Source organism: Sorex araneus, chromosome 1 (assembly GCF_027595985.1).
Source record: "Sorex araneus isolate mSorAra2 chromosome 1, mSorAra2.pri, whole genome shotgun sequence".
Taxonomy (NCBI): domain Eukaryota; kingdom Metazoa; phylum Chordata; class Mammalia; order Eulipotyphla; family Soricidae; genus Sorex; species Sorex araneus.
Window position 1 is genome coordinate 305,555,125 of NC_073302.1, and position 17,500 is coordinate 305,572,624.

The 17,500-nt window shown below is 38.2% G+C and overlaps 1 long non-coding RNA gene across 1 annotated transcript in view; it reads right to left on the reverse strand.

Annotated features, from left to right (window-relative positions):
- Window positions 1-17,500, reverse strand: part of LOC129403446 (uncharacterized) — a 360,906-nt gene that overhangs the window by 245,618 nt on the left and 97,788 nt on the right. The window contains exon 2 of the long non-coding RNA XR_008629284.1: window positions 12,471-12,592. This is a non-coding gene — a long non-coding RNA (uncharacterized LOC129403446). The remainder of the gene's footprint in view (window positions 1-12,470; window positions 12,593-17,500) is intronic.

Here is a 17,500-nt window from a genome sequence, read left to right on the forward strand (position 1 = left end):
CCGTTCAGGGGTAGAGGAGCCATTCCTGAGCATTTTTTTTTTTTTTTGTATATCAGGAAAGGTCGAGCAGCCACATAAGCAGTTTGGAGAAATTGTCCTGGTCCCCACATACCGAAGCCATGTTTGTAGTAGCTCATGATCGCTAGGATTCTGTTTGGAGAAGGCGGTGAGACTGCACCTGCGCCATCTGGGGCACCCCGGTGTTATTGGTTCGGTTTGGTGTCCGGTGCATTCTCCAGCATTGTGGTGCCTGCCGGCAAGGATTCTTCACTGCTGAGTGCATCAAGATCTAAGTTGTTGTTCTCTACTAGATAACTTAAGAATCTGTGATTTGTGTGTCTGTAATAGACACATCTACATGATTCTCAAAAAGTATAAGTGGGAAATATGCAAAAACTATTTTTGTAGAAATATTTTCATTTATGTTTAGTTATATAATGTTTTATATATATATATAGTTATATTAGTTATATCGCTTCACTTGTATCACGTGTAGTCCCGTTGATCTTCGATTTGCTCAAGCGGGCGCCAGTGATGTTTCCATTTGTCCCTGTCGCGTGCTAGTGCAGCCCAATGATATCTGCTTGCTCCAGGAACAGAAAGAGCCTCAAATTGTTCATTCAGGGATTTGACAGAGTAATCTGACCATCTAGTTGGTCAGCGGCCACAAGGTCTTCTGATGTCCCGTGGAATCCAGTCAGTAACAGCTCTAGTCCAGAGGTCGTCTCTGAATTGCATTACATGATGGCCCATCTGATTTTTGATGCCATGGCAAATGAGACAGCATCCCTGATTTTTGACCATTGACGAAGGCCAGAACTCCAGATTCCTTCTCTCACTTGAGTGAGACATGATATTCCCAGTATAGCTCTTTCGATTCCTCTTTGGGATACCCTAATAGCATTCTCATCCTGTTTGCATAGAGCCCAGGTCTCTGAGGCATATATCAGGGCAGGAAGAACGGTGAATCCAAAAGATGTGCCTGGAGTCAGAGGTTCTCAGCTGCAACTGGAAACAAGATCCTCTGTCTGCCTCTTCCATTCTCCGGCATCTGAGGGAGGGGTCCAACCCAGACGCCCCACCCTACCCAAGATAAATACCTCACTGGTCGACCCCCACTACATTCACTACCCAGCCACTGCCACATATTAGTTATATAATGTTATATAATGGCATGATTATAGACATCAATTTATGACTTGGCACTTTCAAATATTTATTGACTTATAAATTTATAAAGTATTCATGGGATCAGACAGATTGAACAATGAATATGGCACTTCCTTTGCATGCAGGGGATCTGGTTCTATCCCTGATACCAGCTGTAATTCTCTAAAGTCAACCATGAATAAGCCCTGAGCACTGGTAGGTATCACCCAAACCTTATAGCATACACAAATGTCTTCAAAGAACCGTTAAATTACGAATTTTATGACTCAAATTTTAAAACTTCGAACTTTCACATGTTCATGAATGTATCACAGCACTGGAAAACATAAAATTTGTTTATGATGTCTCACTTGCTTATAATTAGCTCACATTCAAGCAAAAAAAAAGGAATATATGCGGCAATTAAATGCAACTATTAGTGAATGATTATTTTAAGCTACATGATATGTATGTATATATATCCATGTGTATATAATGTATATCGTGTGATAACTATTTTATAAAGAAACAGGTATATATACATACACATCTATGTTTCATGCTAAAGAAAATCATCACTATGTTGGCTGTTATAGAAAATTCTATTTCACTAAGAATTCTAATGTCTTATAAAGTGATAGAAAATGACACAAGGATAGAGAAACTATATTAAAATCAGTGTCAAAGTACACATAATGAAAATACTTTTGTTGCTAACACTTTTTTCTAACATTTTTTGAATCACCGTGAGATACAGTTACGACACTTTCAAGTTTGAGTTTCAGTCATACAATGATCGAACACCCATCGCTCCACCAGTGTACATTTCCCCCACCAATGTCCTCCATATGCCTACCCCCACACAGTCCTACCCCTATCCCTGCCTCTATGGTAAACAATTTCCCTCTTACTCTCTCTCACTTTAATTACTCATTTTTCTTTTGGGGTAATACACTCAGTGGTGAACTCCAGGGCTCTTGAGTCTTTCTCCACGTGCCTATCTGTGCATGTTTAATCATATAACTCAAAAGTGTTCTAGTGTTCTTTCTACTCACTCAGTGGTCAGTTAGCAAAATTGTTTGTGTGTGTGCATTTTTTAATAACACTAATGTCCAGAGAGATAGCACAGCAGGTGGATCTCTTGCCTTGCACATTAATGACCCAGATTTGCACCACCCCCCACCCACCCCCCACCCCGGCACCATATAAGGTCCTTTGAGCACTCCCTGGAGTTATCCTGGAGCACAGAGCCAGGAGTAAGCCTGGAACACCACTGAGTGTAACCTGAGTCCCCACTCCAAATAACACTTACATGTCATGTGTATACTTTGGAATATCATCAACCTTAGATTTTCTACCTACTTTCTTCTTTGATCCTCTCCAAACAGACATGTTTGGAGGATAAAAATGCCTTCTTTGAAATAGGAAGGCATATATGTTAATCAATGAATAACACAAACACATTAGTGACCCATATTAAGGCTTAAAATCTCCCCTCTCCTCTGTCGTTCTTCCCTCTATATTTTCTCCCATCTCACCCTCATCTTATTATTTAGTCAAGAGCCTTTTGAGTTAGAATGGCATGACAGTGCGGAGGATAGGGCTCTTGCCTTGCAAGGGGCCAGCCATAGGGCCAACTATTCCTTGTATCATATGTGGTTCACCGAGAAACTTTAGGAGTGATCCCTGAGCACAGAGCCAGGAGTAAGCTCTAGTGACCATCAGGTATGGGCCAATTTTTTTCTTGAATTAAAAAAAATATTACTTTGAGTGTCTGGTATCTCTACCAGGTCCTTTAGAAGTGGAAAGATGAAAGAGAATCTTCTGAAAATGAATACATTTATTTCTTCCCCCCACCTTGGAAAATGAAATGAAGGACCTGCAATATTTGAGTATAGGTCCTAGTTAATCAACAGATTGGCTGTCCCATCTCAAACAAAAGAAAAATCATTTTAATAAATAACAAAATCAGTGGAGATGCCATAAATCATACTCACAGACAACCATTGATAAATGCTATGCGTATGACAACTCTCATTATGTAAAGTAGAGATGCATCAAATTCTACCTGAGCAATGCACAGCGACATTTCCATATACATCTGCTTCCTTAACAGGATAAATAAGCCTAAACTGATTATGTTTGTTATAGTGCCGAATGATGGAAAAGTTCCTGTAGGAGTTAAGGAAATGGGCCAGCACTGCAAAATATAAAATACAGTTCCTACACATTAGTTTTCAAGAGAACCATTTTCTTTTCTATCCTGTTGTGCCTAATTGAAAATACGGCCTCTGTCAATAAAGGCAGCTCTTAAAATGCAATAACACACCTTGCCGAACAAATTTATTTTAAATGATATTATCTGTGATTTGTCTTATTTTATATTGCCAGTTTCCACTGAGTGCTAATAAGCGCTTGGCATTGAAGAGGTTGCCTTTAACATCTGTCACCAGAACCCAGCAACCGCACCTACAGGGAAGTGTCAGGGAGATTGTTCTTCTCCTTTGTAACACCCTGAATCTGTCTCACATCATTTACATACAGATAGTTACAGGCATTCATCATTTCATTATGCTGACGACTCCACTATTCTGATGTATAATGTCTCTTTAATGAGCCTCAAAAAATACAATATTCCTTGATTTATGACTGCTTAACTGAAAAATTATACAAATTGGCAAAAAAAAACCATAATGTATTTTCATTTTTCCTCCATATAACACTTATATTTAACAGTGACTCATGAGTTAAGATCTTGCTCCTCTGACAAAAGAAATGATCAGAATTTGCCACCCCATATTTGCAGACCCTAGTGGTTTATGTGCATATTAAAAGCTGCATGATAAAACCTGGGCTAACACTGAAAACCAGCAAATTGAAAATGATCATTTTTTTTTTTTGTCCACCAAGACTGTGCATTGGACATCCACTGTCAACAGGACTGTAAGATGGATCAGGCTTCCTTAGTTGCAGAGAAGGTTACCTCCTAATATTCAAGTATCTCTTTTCTAAGTAAAGATCCAGAACTTTCTACCAGAGAGCTCTAGAGAGCAACAAAGAGGAAGAAAAGACGTAGGGAAAAATCAGAACACAGGGGACGGAGCTATACGATAGTGGGTAGGGTGTTTGCCTTACACGATGCAGACCGGAGTTCAATCCTCGGCATCCCATATGGTCCCCCAAGTACTGCCAGGAGTAATTCCTGAGTGCAGAGCCAGGAGTAATCCCTGAGCATAACTGGGTGTGACCCAGAAAGCAAAAAAATAAATAAATAAAGCATCTTATCACGTGATACAAGAGGGGCTATGCACTTGCCTTGCATGTTGCTAACCTCAGTTTGATTTTTGGCACTGTGTTAATCCCAGGAGCACTGCCAGGAGTGACTCCTGTGTACCATCAGGTGTGGCACACCCCTCAACCGCTCCATCCCAAGGAAAAAAAAAACCTCCTTGTTTAAATTCCAGTCCCTTCAATGTCATCATCAGGTTCAAGATGATGTCACTATCTTCACTTCGATTCTCTTAAAAAAAAAATCTATGCCACTGAAGGTGATGAGAAGAAAAATAAAATTGCTACTTATTAATTAAAAATCATCTTCTAGCAAAACCTGGTTTGCCCCAAGCGAAAAAGAGTTCTAAAGAAGCATTGTTTGCTCATGACATGCCAGGCTTTGCGAAAGCAGAAAGCTTTTGAAAGCAGGGTAAATTGCATTAGAATGAACACTATATACAATTAAGAATAAATAGTGATCTTGGATCACAGTTGACCTCATAAATCAGCCCAAGTAAGGCATGGAGAAATAAACAGAATGTTGGAGCAACTGGCAATATGAGATTTGATATTAGCCTCCTTCATGCCGAGGCTCCACATTCATCACATCCAAGATGATCTTGAGTTTTCTATTTCTAAAAGAAGAGAAATCCAGGCTCAATTAACCCAGAATCATCAGGAAAAAACAATCAAATAAACAGCTCAAGGTAAATGAAAGTAAGCGCAGAAGTGTTGTTGCAGAGAAACAAGTGGTAGGATTGCATATAGAAATCCTAATGAAAAAGGCACATGATATAGACAGTCTCTAGGAAAGTGTCCTCTTCTAAAATATATACATAAAATTTCGTTCCAGTAGTTAACATTACCGTTTTTAGTCCCTGCCTGATGAGTCTCTTTCAGGCTCACTAAATTACTTTCGGTTGTATCTAAATACGTGACTCACCCAAAGAGAAAAGATAATAATTGAAGCTGAAGGGGAAAAATTGTAATGTGATTCCAATTCCTCGGGTACTTTAATATAGAAACATCCTTAAAAATATGTAAATCAACATAGCATCATGCAACAAAGGAGTTTCTAACTTCCTGGAAGGGGATGTGAGGGTTTTACCCCTAGTTTGTGTGTGTGATCTGTTTTAGGCTTAATTCAAGCTTCCTAGCATTACTTAAAGAGCCAAATCAGGTCATTCCTGTGTGGCTAGAGGATAAACATCATGTTTTACATTTGAATAATATAAAACGCTTGCCTTACCTAGAAATGTATGCCTATATGCACAATGTACGCCTTCCCTCCCAGATGTATTCTCAGCTAGACGTGTCATTTTTATCAAAGAGAGGACATTCCCCCTAAATGCCATGGAACTGATTTGATGTTTATTTACAATTTCCAGCCAGAACAAAGTCCTGATTTTCATTTTATCTCAGATTTTTTAAAAAAAATTGTTTGGAGGCAATCAATACTTCTCTGGCAGTGTTTAGGGGTGCGGGAATTCACTTCCAGCTGTATCTGCTCAACAAGGATGAGAAATCAATGCCATACTGAAGAAAAGTTGAGGATGAGCAAAGGCACCCAGCAGTGCTCAGTGAGCCATACGTGGCTGGCATATGCCCCTGGCCCCTTAGCGTTGTTTTCTTTTAAGAAAATAGTAACTACCAACTCGAGCTTTTAGGGCATTGCCTTTGCATGATAGTTACCAATTTATCTATAGAAGTATCAATCACTGCCCCTTTGTTCTAGGCTTGGAGCATCCACAGACCCTTTCATCAATGAAGTCAACCAATTTACCCACAAATTAAAATAAAGACAAACATCATAGTGAGTTTTCACTAATCTAATCGTCAAGTAGCCCTCTCTCGTTAATATTTTTTTTTATTTCTCCTCTGTATTTTTGATGAAAAGGATAATGAATATTTGGGAAGGAGGGATTGGTGTTAGAATATGCTGTGCCCAAAACTCAACTATAAATAACTTTATAAATCACAGGTATTGAAATTATTTTTAATAGCACTGCTGAATACAACAATCCTCACTTCTCTCTCACTTCTCTCTGACTGACACCCAGAAGAAAGCAATGCATTTATTACTTGAGCTCTTGGCCCCTCGGTCTGTTTATCTGTGGCTTTATCCAATTCTTATCTACAGTCTAAGTCACTTTTATGTTACCCAATTTAATTTACTCTCTGCAGTGCCGAAGCAAAGGTGCCGGGGATTTATCACATCATGTCTTGGTCTATGAAGTCCCGGTACCTTAAATGTCTCCAAATCCATCCTGCACCCCACCGTCAGGCTTACTGGGCCAGAAAGCCTTCATTGACTAATTCCCCCACTGAATTCAATGGCTTTTAGGTTCTCTGAGCAGTTCACACCCACCTCTCAGCCTCAATCTTTGGAATCCACATGGCCTCTGGCTAAAGGTCTGTTTCCTGACCAGAGCTTTACCACTTACCAGAACCCAACTTCCCAGTCAGCCTTAACTGGCTGAATCGCTCTATGCACATGTGTGCAATAGAAGACCACCCTGGTCTAATGGGCACTAAACACTGAACTCTGATGATAAACTGGAGCATTTGTGGAGACCAGAGCAATAGTACAGTACGATGGGCAAGCTATTTGCCTTGCACAAGCCTGACCCAGGTTCAATCCCGGCATCTCTTATGGTCCCCTGAGCATTGCAAGGAGTAATTTCTAAGTGAAGATCCAGGAGTAAGCCCTGAAAATTGCCATGTGTGACCCAAAAAGGCCTCCCCCCCCAAAAAAAAAATCCATAAAACAGTGCAGCATTTGAGAAAAGCTGGTATATTCTAAGGGTTCTTCAATATGGTTATGAACTTCATAACTTCAATCCCATGGCAAGGACCTTTCTGTTTACAATTGGCTGACTTAAATTCAGTCAACAATATCCTAAATCATGCACCATCTGTCCTGAGTTTCATCTTGTAATTTATACCCGAGAGGAATAAACCAGAAGTTGATGAGGTAGGAGGAGTTTACCTCCAGATCACATTTCTAGGTGTGATTTATTTTTTATTTTTTTAGACTTGGTCATCGGGAATTATACTGACTTGAATTGCAAACCCAGTTTGCAAATTTAAATACAGAGACCCCTGACCAGCTGAGTCCTGCCATGTGTCTGCATACCAAGCCCTACCACCTTCACTGGGTGTCTTTATTATCTGGAGTACTCAGCAAAGTCCTACCTCAGGGACCTGGGTGGACATCTGTGGAAAGCCTGAAGGGATCCTCTTTGCCACTATCAGCTCTGTCTCCTCTCCCTATGGACCAGGGTCCAGAACTCTGCCAGTGTTGGCTCAGGGAAAATGCAGTGAATTCCCCCCACATCTGTGCTGATCCATCAGTCCACAACAGGGTGCTCATGAGGGACAAAGGCACGAACACCATTGGGGTTTTCTCCAGCGGTCTCAAACTTCTGTTATTATTACTTTATTTTTGGTTTTCTAATTTTTTTCTTTTTAAATTTTTTAATTGAATTACCATGAGATATAGTTACAAAGCTTGTTTTGAGTTTCAGTCATACAATGATGAAACACCAATCCAATCACCAGGGCATATTCTCCACCACCAATGTCCCCAATATTACACCACCCCTCTTTCCAATCCTCCCCCTGCGTCTATGGCAGATAATTCCCCCTATACTCTCTCTCTACTTCTGGGCATTATGGTTTTCAATACAGATACAAGAGGCTATCACGTTTGGTCCTTTATCTACTTTCAGCATGCATCTCCCATCCCAAACTGTCCTTCCAATCATCATTGACTTAGTGATCTCCTCTCTATTTTAGCTTCTGTTCAAACTTCTGTTTCCAATTCAAACAGTTTTTGAATTATCAAAACAGTATTATCAAAGTTTTCACTATGTCTTTTGTTTTGGTCTATTTCCTCAATAGACTAGTGTAATGCCTTGAAGGGGTCTCCCTCCTGCTAGTCCCACCTCCTGACAAGGAACCAAGAGCCGGAAGATGAAGCGAGAGAGGGCAAAGGGAAAGAACTGGGGCTGATGCCATTAGCACGGTGTTCCATTTCCGTGACTGGACCCAGCATTTAGAGCCAGAATATCCTTAGGGTTCAATTCAGTGCATTCACTAAAAGGAGGCATATTGAGGACTTGGAAGTTTCCATTTACTAAGAAAACAGTGACTGACAGTGGCAAAGAATATTAAATCCCAAGTGGTATTAAACACTGAGTGGTAGATTAGGAAAATAACAAATTGCAAAGTATGCTTTTTTTTGTACATTGGTCAGAGTTAGTGCCTATGTCATTATTCATTCATCCCTCACGGAAATACTTCTAACCTGAAGTTTAAAGGAATAAAAAGCTTAAATATATGGAGTCTTGAAGAATGGAAAGGTATCATAGTGGGCTATAAACACTTCCCCTTGCATGCCACTGACCAGGGTCCAAACCCCAGCACTCCAGATAGTCCTTTGATCTCTGCCAGGAGTGATCCCTGAGTACAGAACTAAGAGTAATCCTTGAACACTGCTGGGTGTGCCCTCTCTGCCAAATAAGTACACAAGGTTTTGTGACATGAATAGGAAACAAAAAAGTTACAAATTTCTAATGAAAATGTTTGATAAAGAACGCTGATAGAAGAAAACATGGCCTTTTGTGGGTTAAAATAGCCAAGACATAGAAATTAGTAGTGTAGAGTCATAAGATTTAGTATTTTACGTCTTCTCTAAGTGATATTTCTAAATACAAAGGAACACAACAAGGGAACAGACACAGAATGCACAGTTTGCCAACTTGCAAAACTGTGCCAATGGGAAACAGAGCTCTTATAACCCTATTAAGTAAGGAACTTCACCCCAAACTTCTTGGAGGTGAGGAGAGGTTGTGATAATCACTGGCACTTTCACTGTGAAGGAAATATGAAGGAAGAAATTCTGGATTTCCTTTTTTTTTGGGGGGGGGTGAGGTTAACACCTGGTGATGCTCAGGGGTTACTTCAGCTCTGGCGATGCTTGAGTGAACATATTGGATGCCCGGGATTGAACCTGGGTCAGCCGGTCAGCCGCATCCAAAGCAAACGCCCTACCCATTGTGCCATCCCCCTGGAATTCTGGATTTCTGATAGAGTGTGGCACTTTCTTCCACAATTCATTTTATAAGTTACTCTGACAGCCTATCTTCAGTCTAAAGTCAGTTTAAAATCAAGTGGAAGAATCTAAAGCAGAGTCTACAACAAAGTTGATTTAACAAAGAAAAAATAACTCATGGGTTCATCTTTGAAAACATGAGAAATATCTAGTAGATTTTTAAGTGTTTAATTTTCTACTACTTAGAATCATGGGCTTTCTCTAGCTATATTTTAAGATTTCAAGACACACAAGGCTCCTCTCATTCAGGAGAAATCCCTCTTCCCACAGATGCGCCCAGGAAGCTCCCCTTCAAGGCACAACTTTCAATGTTCAGAGCAATATTTGAAAATCAAAACAACTCAATGAAAATATGTCTAAACTTGTAAGAACGTTTCTTTTGCAATTTAACATGTGACCTCAGGAAGAGCTGCAAAGGGGCAAAAGAAAGAGTCCAAGGCTTAAATTGTGTGTTTTACATGAGGCCACTCCTGGTGAAATCCACAGTACTTCCTGAGCTCTCCTTGGAAGTTTCTCTCCCCCCTCAAAATAACTTGAAAAATGTAATCAGGTGAAAATAATTATTAAGTAATCATTATATTGTCTAGTGTTCACTTAAAAGAAAATTCTTTTCTTATATCATAAATGATGTAGGATTTATCTTCAAAACTTTTATCATCTTGAAACTGGAGTGCTACAAATTATCATTTATGCTCTAGAAAACTATTCATTTCTTCAATTTTGTCTCGATTTGTAGAATTTTTTTATCGTAGGTTAAGATTTACTTTTGCATAAACATCTATTAGAAGGAACTATGAATCATGTTCCTAAGAGATAATAAGACTTTGCAAAGAGATTATATGAAGGAAATGTTAAATATTTGTACGTAATGGGGGGAAAAGCTAACAAACAGAAACTGCTTTCATTAGGCAAGTATCATAATGGAATAGTTTATATAGCAATACCACTAGAGGGCTTGAAACATATTGTTTAATAAAAAGAATTTCTTGAGCCAGGTTATTTTAGTTGTAAATGAGCTTATGTCTTCATTCCTCTAATCACAGTTATTAAAAAAAAAAAACAAGAGCATGCTGATACAGAGAACATATTAAAGCAATTATACCAATGAAAATCTCATGTCTTGAATACTGTAATAAGCAATGTGACTGTATTAAATAAACTGTACAGTACAAGATATCATATCATCTTTAATGTTACTGAATATTATTTCTGCAAATCTGCATTAAACAACATGGTGGAGATAAATGGCCCTAGCCATTTAGACACTAATTAGCTACAAAGCAACTCACAGATTTCTTTTAGAAACAAGTCACCGATATTATTAATTTAAAAATTAACTTCATTTAAAAACTGAGTGTAATTTATAGGAATTACACTTCAATGAAACTTTTACTATGACTCTACTGAGATAAATTGTGTTACAGAAGACATTAAAATTTATGTATCTGAATTCCTTTTTGAGGAAGGCAAGTAATATGTTCAATAAGCTTGATTCTAACTTGAGTGCTAATTTCACCTCATGTCTATGTTATCATCTAGCCAGGTCATGCAAACATATTTTTATAAAATAATATCATAAAATATCGTAAAGAAAACATGTTTCAGGATGAAATCTGAACCTTTTACTTACCCATTTAAATATGAATTATCTCCAATGTCTTAAGTGGTGGCTGTAGGTAAAATTTTACTACAAATAATACGTTCTCAGTTTAAGCGAAAAATAAAAATCATCACTATATTACCAAATATGAATTCCCTAAAATATACAACGTTTTGTTCACAAACAAGTTCTCAAACTCCACAGTCTTTTTTGTACTTTGGAGAGCGGGAAGAAAAGTTCTTTCATAACCTGAATAACTCCTCCTGTTAACTGCACAAGGCAAATGATGCAAAACTTTCTTGACGATTCATTCAAAATGCGTAGCCTTGTTTCATCAATACCTAGGTGAGGTCAATCAGAAGCCCTACTCTGGAGCTCTGAGTATCATTTCTGATATTTAAGCGTAACTTCAATCTAAAATCACCCCTAATGTATCTGGAATTTTACTACTAAACACAGCCTCCCAGAACTTTCTCTAGGGGTTTCATTTTCCTTTATAATTCACAGGATTGTCAAAGACACTATAACCTAAGAGAAGTAAAGAGCCTCCTTCCCTTTACCAGCAAAAGAGCTCTCCAAAGCAACCTCTTCATCCATGATAAAAGCACTTACCCATGAATTAAAGTAGAGACTAGGATAATATTAAGTGGAAATCAACATCCTCTTTTAAATAACCAAATCAAGCCCACAGATCAGTTCAGATTTTTTCTAACAGGATATTTTTTGGCACCCCCCCCCCTTATGTATATAATAGTCTACCTGATAAATTCCCAGTTGTTTTGAGCATATAACACTTGATAAGCAATTTAGATCCAGCTTAAGCATTCTAATCATTGAACTTGATGCTGTTATCACTGATAGTTCAATAGATTTCAAAATACAACCCAAATTTCACCAAGCTGCTCAATACAAGTTTCTCATTCTGTTACCTTTCTATCCTTTAACACATAATGTATTGATTATTCAAGCGAAACTTTCATTCTTCCCACCATACCCTGACAATTATTTTCCTTTCTCATCAGAACCCTGCCACACTTCGGAGAATTATTCTGACAAAGATGACCAATTGTCTACTAAAAAATTGTCATTTTATCCCTTGCTTAAATTTTGGTTACTGCAAATATACAGTCTATAATTAAGTGCTTCTAGATCCAAGGTAATTTTTCTCTTTTAGTAGCCATTCTCATGTTAGCTAGTGTTTCTGAAGTCTGTAATATTCTTTCTGTTTGTTACGGCTCCTACACTGTATATGATATGCGCAAGCTCTCTGACAAGTGTACCGCATATAAAATTATTGACCACCCAAAAGGAAAACTTTCATTAGAAAATACTTACAGGGATACACCTCTGCTAGCAACCTGGATTCTTCATCCAGAATAAATATTGCATGAGAAGAATATCCAAAGGTTATTTTTATCTTCTTTCTCTAATTCACATGACAGCTACATTCAAGCTCTCTGAAAAATTAAAAGAAAAAAATATTATAAAATACAATGGCAGTATTTTCAGGTAATTTTTAAAACAATGAGAAAATGTCTGAGTATTTCCCCAAACACCCATTTCTGAATGTTGAATGAATATATCATAAAGAATTTTTAAAATGCATTTTTATGTGAAATAAAAATTGTCAAACACATCAAAATTGTATAAAATGAATGTTAAGTATGGCAAATACCAGTTCTTCTATGTTCCAGTGAGAACTAAATTTCCCCACTCTTAGAGTCATTTTAACACACATATATTGCAATAAATAGTAAGTAAATCTAACATAATACAGAAGGCAGGAATATGTTGATTTTTGTTTCCACCAGTTAATAAGTTACCATAAAACTGACCTAGAATATTTTGGTGTGTGAATCATGTAATTTTAGCACAGCGGTAGTCATGAAGAGTCAATTTTATCCTTTCATATCAAATAATTTATGCAATTCACATTACATTTAAGAAAAACATAGGGCTAGTGAGACATACAGGGATAAAGTGGAGCTGAAAATCATTCAATCCTCCAGAGTCCTTTAGGACTCCTGTGAGCACTGCCAGGAGGGATCCCTGAGCACAAGACCAAGAGACATCCCTGGGCATCAGGTGAAATAAACTTTCATTCAAAAACCAAAAATGTAGTAAATAAAAGAGAATGTAATAAGGAAGAGTAGGGGAGAGAAAAGAAAAAGGGAAAGGAAAGGAAGGGGAAAAGGGAAGGGAAGGGGAGGGGAGGGCAAGGGAGAAGAGGGGAGTGGAGGGAAGGAGAGTAAAGGTAAGAAAAGAGGAGGCAAGGAGAGGAAGGGAAGGGGAGGGGAGGGGAGGGGACGGAAGGGAAGGGAAGGGAAGGGAAGGGAAGGGAAGGGAAGGGAAGGGAAGGGAAGGGAAGGGAAGGGAAGGAGAGTGAAGGGAAGAAAAGAGGAGGCAAGGGGAGGAAGGGAAGTGGAGGGGAGGGGAGGGGAGGGGAGGGAAGGGAAGGGAAGGGAAGGGAAGGGAAGGGAAGGGAAGGGAAGGGAAGGGAAGGGAAGGGAAGGGGAGGGGAGGGGAGGGAAGGGGAGGGGAGGGGAGGGGAGGGAAGAGAGGGGAGGGGAGGGGAGGGGAGGGGAGGGGAGGGGAGGGAAGAGAGGGGAGGGGAGGGGAGGGAAGGGAAGGGGAGGAAAAAGAAAAGGCAAGGGAAAGGCAAGGAAAGGAATGGCAAGGCAAGAAAAGGCAAGGAAAGGATGTAAAAGAAGAGAAGAAAGGGAAAAAAGAGAAGGAGAAAAGAAGGGCAGGAGAGTGGAGGGGAGAGAAGAAGGGCAGGGCAGGGCAGGGAAGGGGACTTAGATCAAATAATGAGGGATCTTTCAGATGCTGTTAAAACATGGGCAGGCACCATTGCGTGAGGTGCTTGCTTTTAGCTTAGCCAGGGACTTCAATCCAGTCACTCGTGGAAAGAATTCCAAAGGAAAGTCTCCTGATGGCTGCGGAGCTCTTCAAACATGTTTCAATGGGAATGAACTGAACAGCAAGTGATAAGAGCCATGCATCAAGACACAGATGATTTAATTATTAAACACACAAATTTAAACCCAAACCACTCTAAGTACAAGTCCTCTAAGAAGTCTTCCCGCTCGCCTCCCCTAAAGACAGAACATGGTGGACTCAGTTCAGGGGATTCCTGAAGATCAACACGGAAAAGAACAGCCATAGACATCACCTAGAGACCCCACTGCAGGGCTATATTTGTTTGAAACATACATCACTTCACAAAAGCAGGCCCCTCCAAAGCAAAAGCTCTCGCTCTGAATGCGATGCCAGGCAATGCCAATGGGGAGTAGGTTTGTATATTTCATTTTGTTTCCCTTAGGTTTGGTTGTTGTCTCCAGGTTTGTTTTGATTTTTTTTTTGGTGTGCAAATAGTTTTATTTAAAGAATATTAGAGCAGAGGGAAAAAGAGATTGAGAGAGAAGAATGCATTCAGGAGAGAATGAGAGACTGTCCAGAGTAAAGAAAATCCAGAGTAGCCCATAGAGTAAAAGAAAGTAGTTACACTTCTCAAGTTGGGATGCAGGTGACCCCAAAATGTGTGGATGTACTGAGCAGTAGTTTGATGGATATATATATATATATATGTTTTATGTATTATATATGGAGATATATATATATATATATATATACTCTGAGCACTTGGACATGACTCAAAAGTATATATATGTAATATATAAAATATAAATATATATATTATATATACAGTAATAAGTTTCACAATGGAAACATTAGTTGTGCCTGTTCAAGCAAACCGATGAGCAACAGGATGACAGTGATTCAGTGATATATATAATATATATATCACATATATATGTATATATATATATACTTGACTGAAGATCCAGAAACTTTATTCAGAATATTTTTAATTTTAAAATGTTATTTTCATTGCTTCAATGTTCCCTTGTGAATTTTATTAGAGATGCTAATTTTGTTTTCTTTACTCCAAATTTGCCATATTATTTTTAGTGATTTCTACACATAGGAATGTTCTCTTTTACACTTAAAAATATTGGGAAAATGATTCATCCCTGTCTTAATCAATAAACATTTAGCCACTCAAGAGATGTTGAATCATCAAATTACTGAATAAATGAATCTCCCAACTACATTTTATCTAATACTGATATCCACTTGCTTTTCTCAGATATTTGTGCAATTAGAGTAACATGAAATTTTGTATGAAGATTCTGTTGCTTAATGGCTGTCAGTGCATACACTTATTTTTAGAGTCTTCTTTTTTAGTTTCCCTTAAGTTTTTCACATTTTGTTAGTTCATAAATTTCTCAATATTCCCACTTAGTATATAAACATGCTGGTATTAGAGTTGTGTGCCTCAAGATGATCAACAAAATCTAAAAGCCAGTATTAGAAAATGTAACAAAGAAATACAATACTGAGTTCACATTAAGACATGCTTATTCATATGTCTCCATAAATAAAAATAATAATGAAATTTAATAGCTAACAAGCTATACAAAATAATAATGAATTAAATTATGTCATTTTAAAATGTACTTATTTGAATGAATCTAACAGGGTGAAAATTAGTAAGTAAGTCTTTGGGTCAACAGCTAATTCTTTTCATCAATCATCTCTATGAGTACTTAAGGAATCCAGCACTTCATGCTTTCCAAAAACAGATGATTGTATAATCAAAGTATAGTACATACGCACAACAGAATACTACTTGGTTATAGGAAAAGAGGAAGTCATCAAACGCAACTTTAATCCTCACAACACTGAAGGGGTCAGGAATAGATTTTTCTTTATTTTTTTTACTTATGGAATTTTTTAAAATTTATTTTATTCTTTAAGTAGTAAATCACCATGAGGGTACAGATACAGATTCACACATTTTCGAGCTTGTTTTTCCCTCATACAATGTTTGCAAACACATGCCTCCACCAGTGCCCATGGGTGGGAGGGATACTGGGCTTATTGGTGGAGGAATAGATTTCTTGTTAAGTGCTCATTGGTTGTTTTCCCTGAGCTGAATGGCCTGAAAGGTTGAACGGTCGGACTTCCCTCTCACAGATAATTTCTAAAAAGTTCAAAAATCAAAGACATTTGAAGGAGATAGTCACCTAGAATATTAGGTTATTTATATGTAAGGTTATTGAATATAAGATTGTCTGTGATAAGAAAAGCACTCTCAAATATAATAAAAAATAAGGTGCATTGGTTTTATATAAAATTCCTCTGTTGGGACATGTCTCTAGACTGTGAACAAAGCTATGGTCCCATGCTGTTCCGGGAGGGGAAAGGTTTTTCTCTCTTGGTCTTTCCTTTCCCAGTGGCGAGGCAACTGCTATATTATGGAGCCCACTAAGCGGAGGCACAAGCTTGCAGTGACACGACTTCTGGCATAAATTTCTCTGGACTTTATTAAAATTCTAGTAATCCAAAACCGTGCAGCCGCGAAAGCAACCTCATATGCTCTTCTTTCTCAGTAATGGAAAAGAAATTATCAAATGATGCCTTTTCAGCAGGTCTGATATTTGGGGGGAAATTCCAATTAATAATAGTGAGTTTTCTGTTGAAATATTGAATGTAATCAAAGTAAAGAGAAAGTAAAGTGAAAATCATCAGCCACACAGGTGTGGGGGGGTGGGAGGTATACTGGGGTGTTTGGTAGTGGAACATGTGCACTGGTGAAGGGATGGGCGTTTGATCATTGTATGACTGAGACTTAAACCTGAAAGCTTTGCAACTTTTCTCATGGTGATTCAAAAAGATTTTTTTTTTTAAATTCCTCTGTTGGAATTAAGTAAACTTTGGGAAAAACAATCACCAATTGATAAACACTGCATTTTGAGGATCAAAATGTGACAATTAAAAAAAGATCTCTTAAAGCTGATAGTTAATATAATGTTGTCAAATGTGGAGTGGTTAGACATTTCTTTTATAAGACTTGAAATCAGCATTTCAGATAGCTATTATTAGTTTCTGTTGTTCATCTTGGAGCAAAGAACTCTAATACAAATATCAGAAATTTTTAAAAAATAAAATATCTTAAGCATGGACCTGGAGAGAATCATGCTCAATGAAATTAGTCTGAGGGAGATGACAATAACAGAATGATCTCATGCATATGTGAGATAAAAAGAGAGAGTAAGGAATTTTTTTTTCAATGCCCAAAGGTAGCAGAACCTCAGAACTGATCAAAAGGACAGTGCCCTTGGGGGTGGGGGTGGGGAGTTGGAGTGGAGGGTAGGATAGTAAGCACAAACTGGGAAAAAATTAGGGAAAAGAGAGAAAAACCATGGTGGAAAGAGGGGTGTTTAAAAGGTGCACCAATGACAACCTACCAGTTACCATATAAGACTGCTTATCACCGAACTTCAAATAAAAACTAA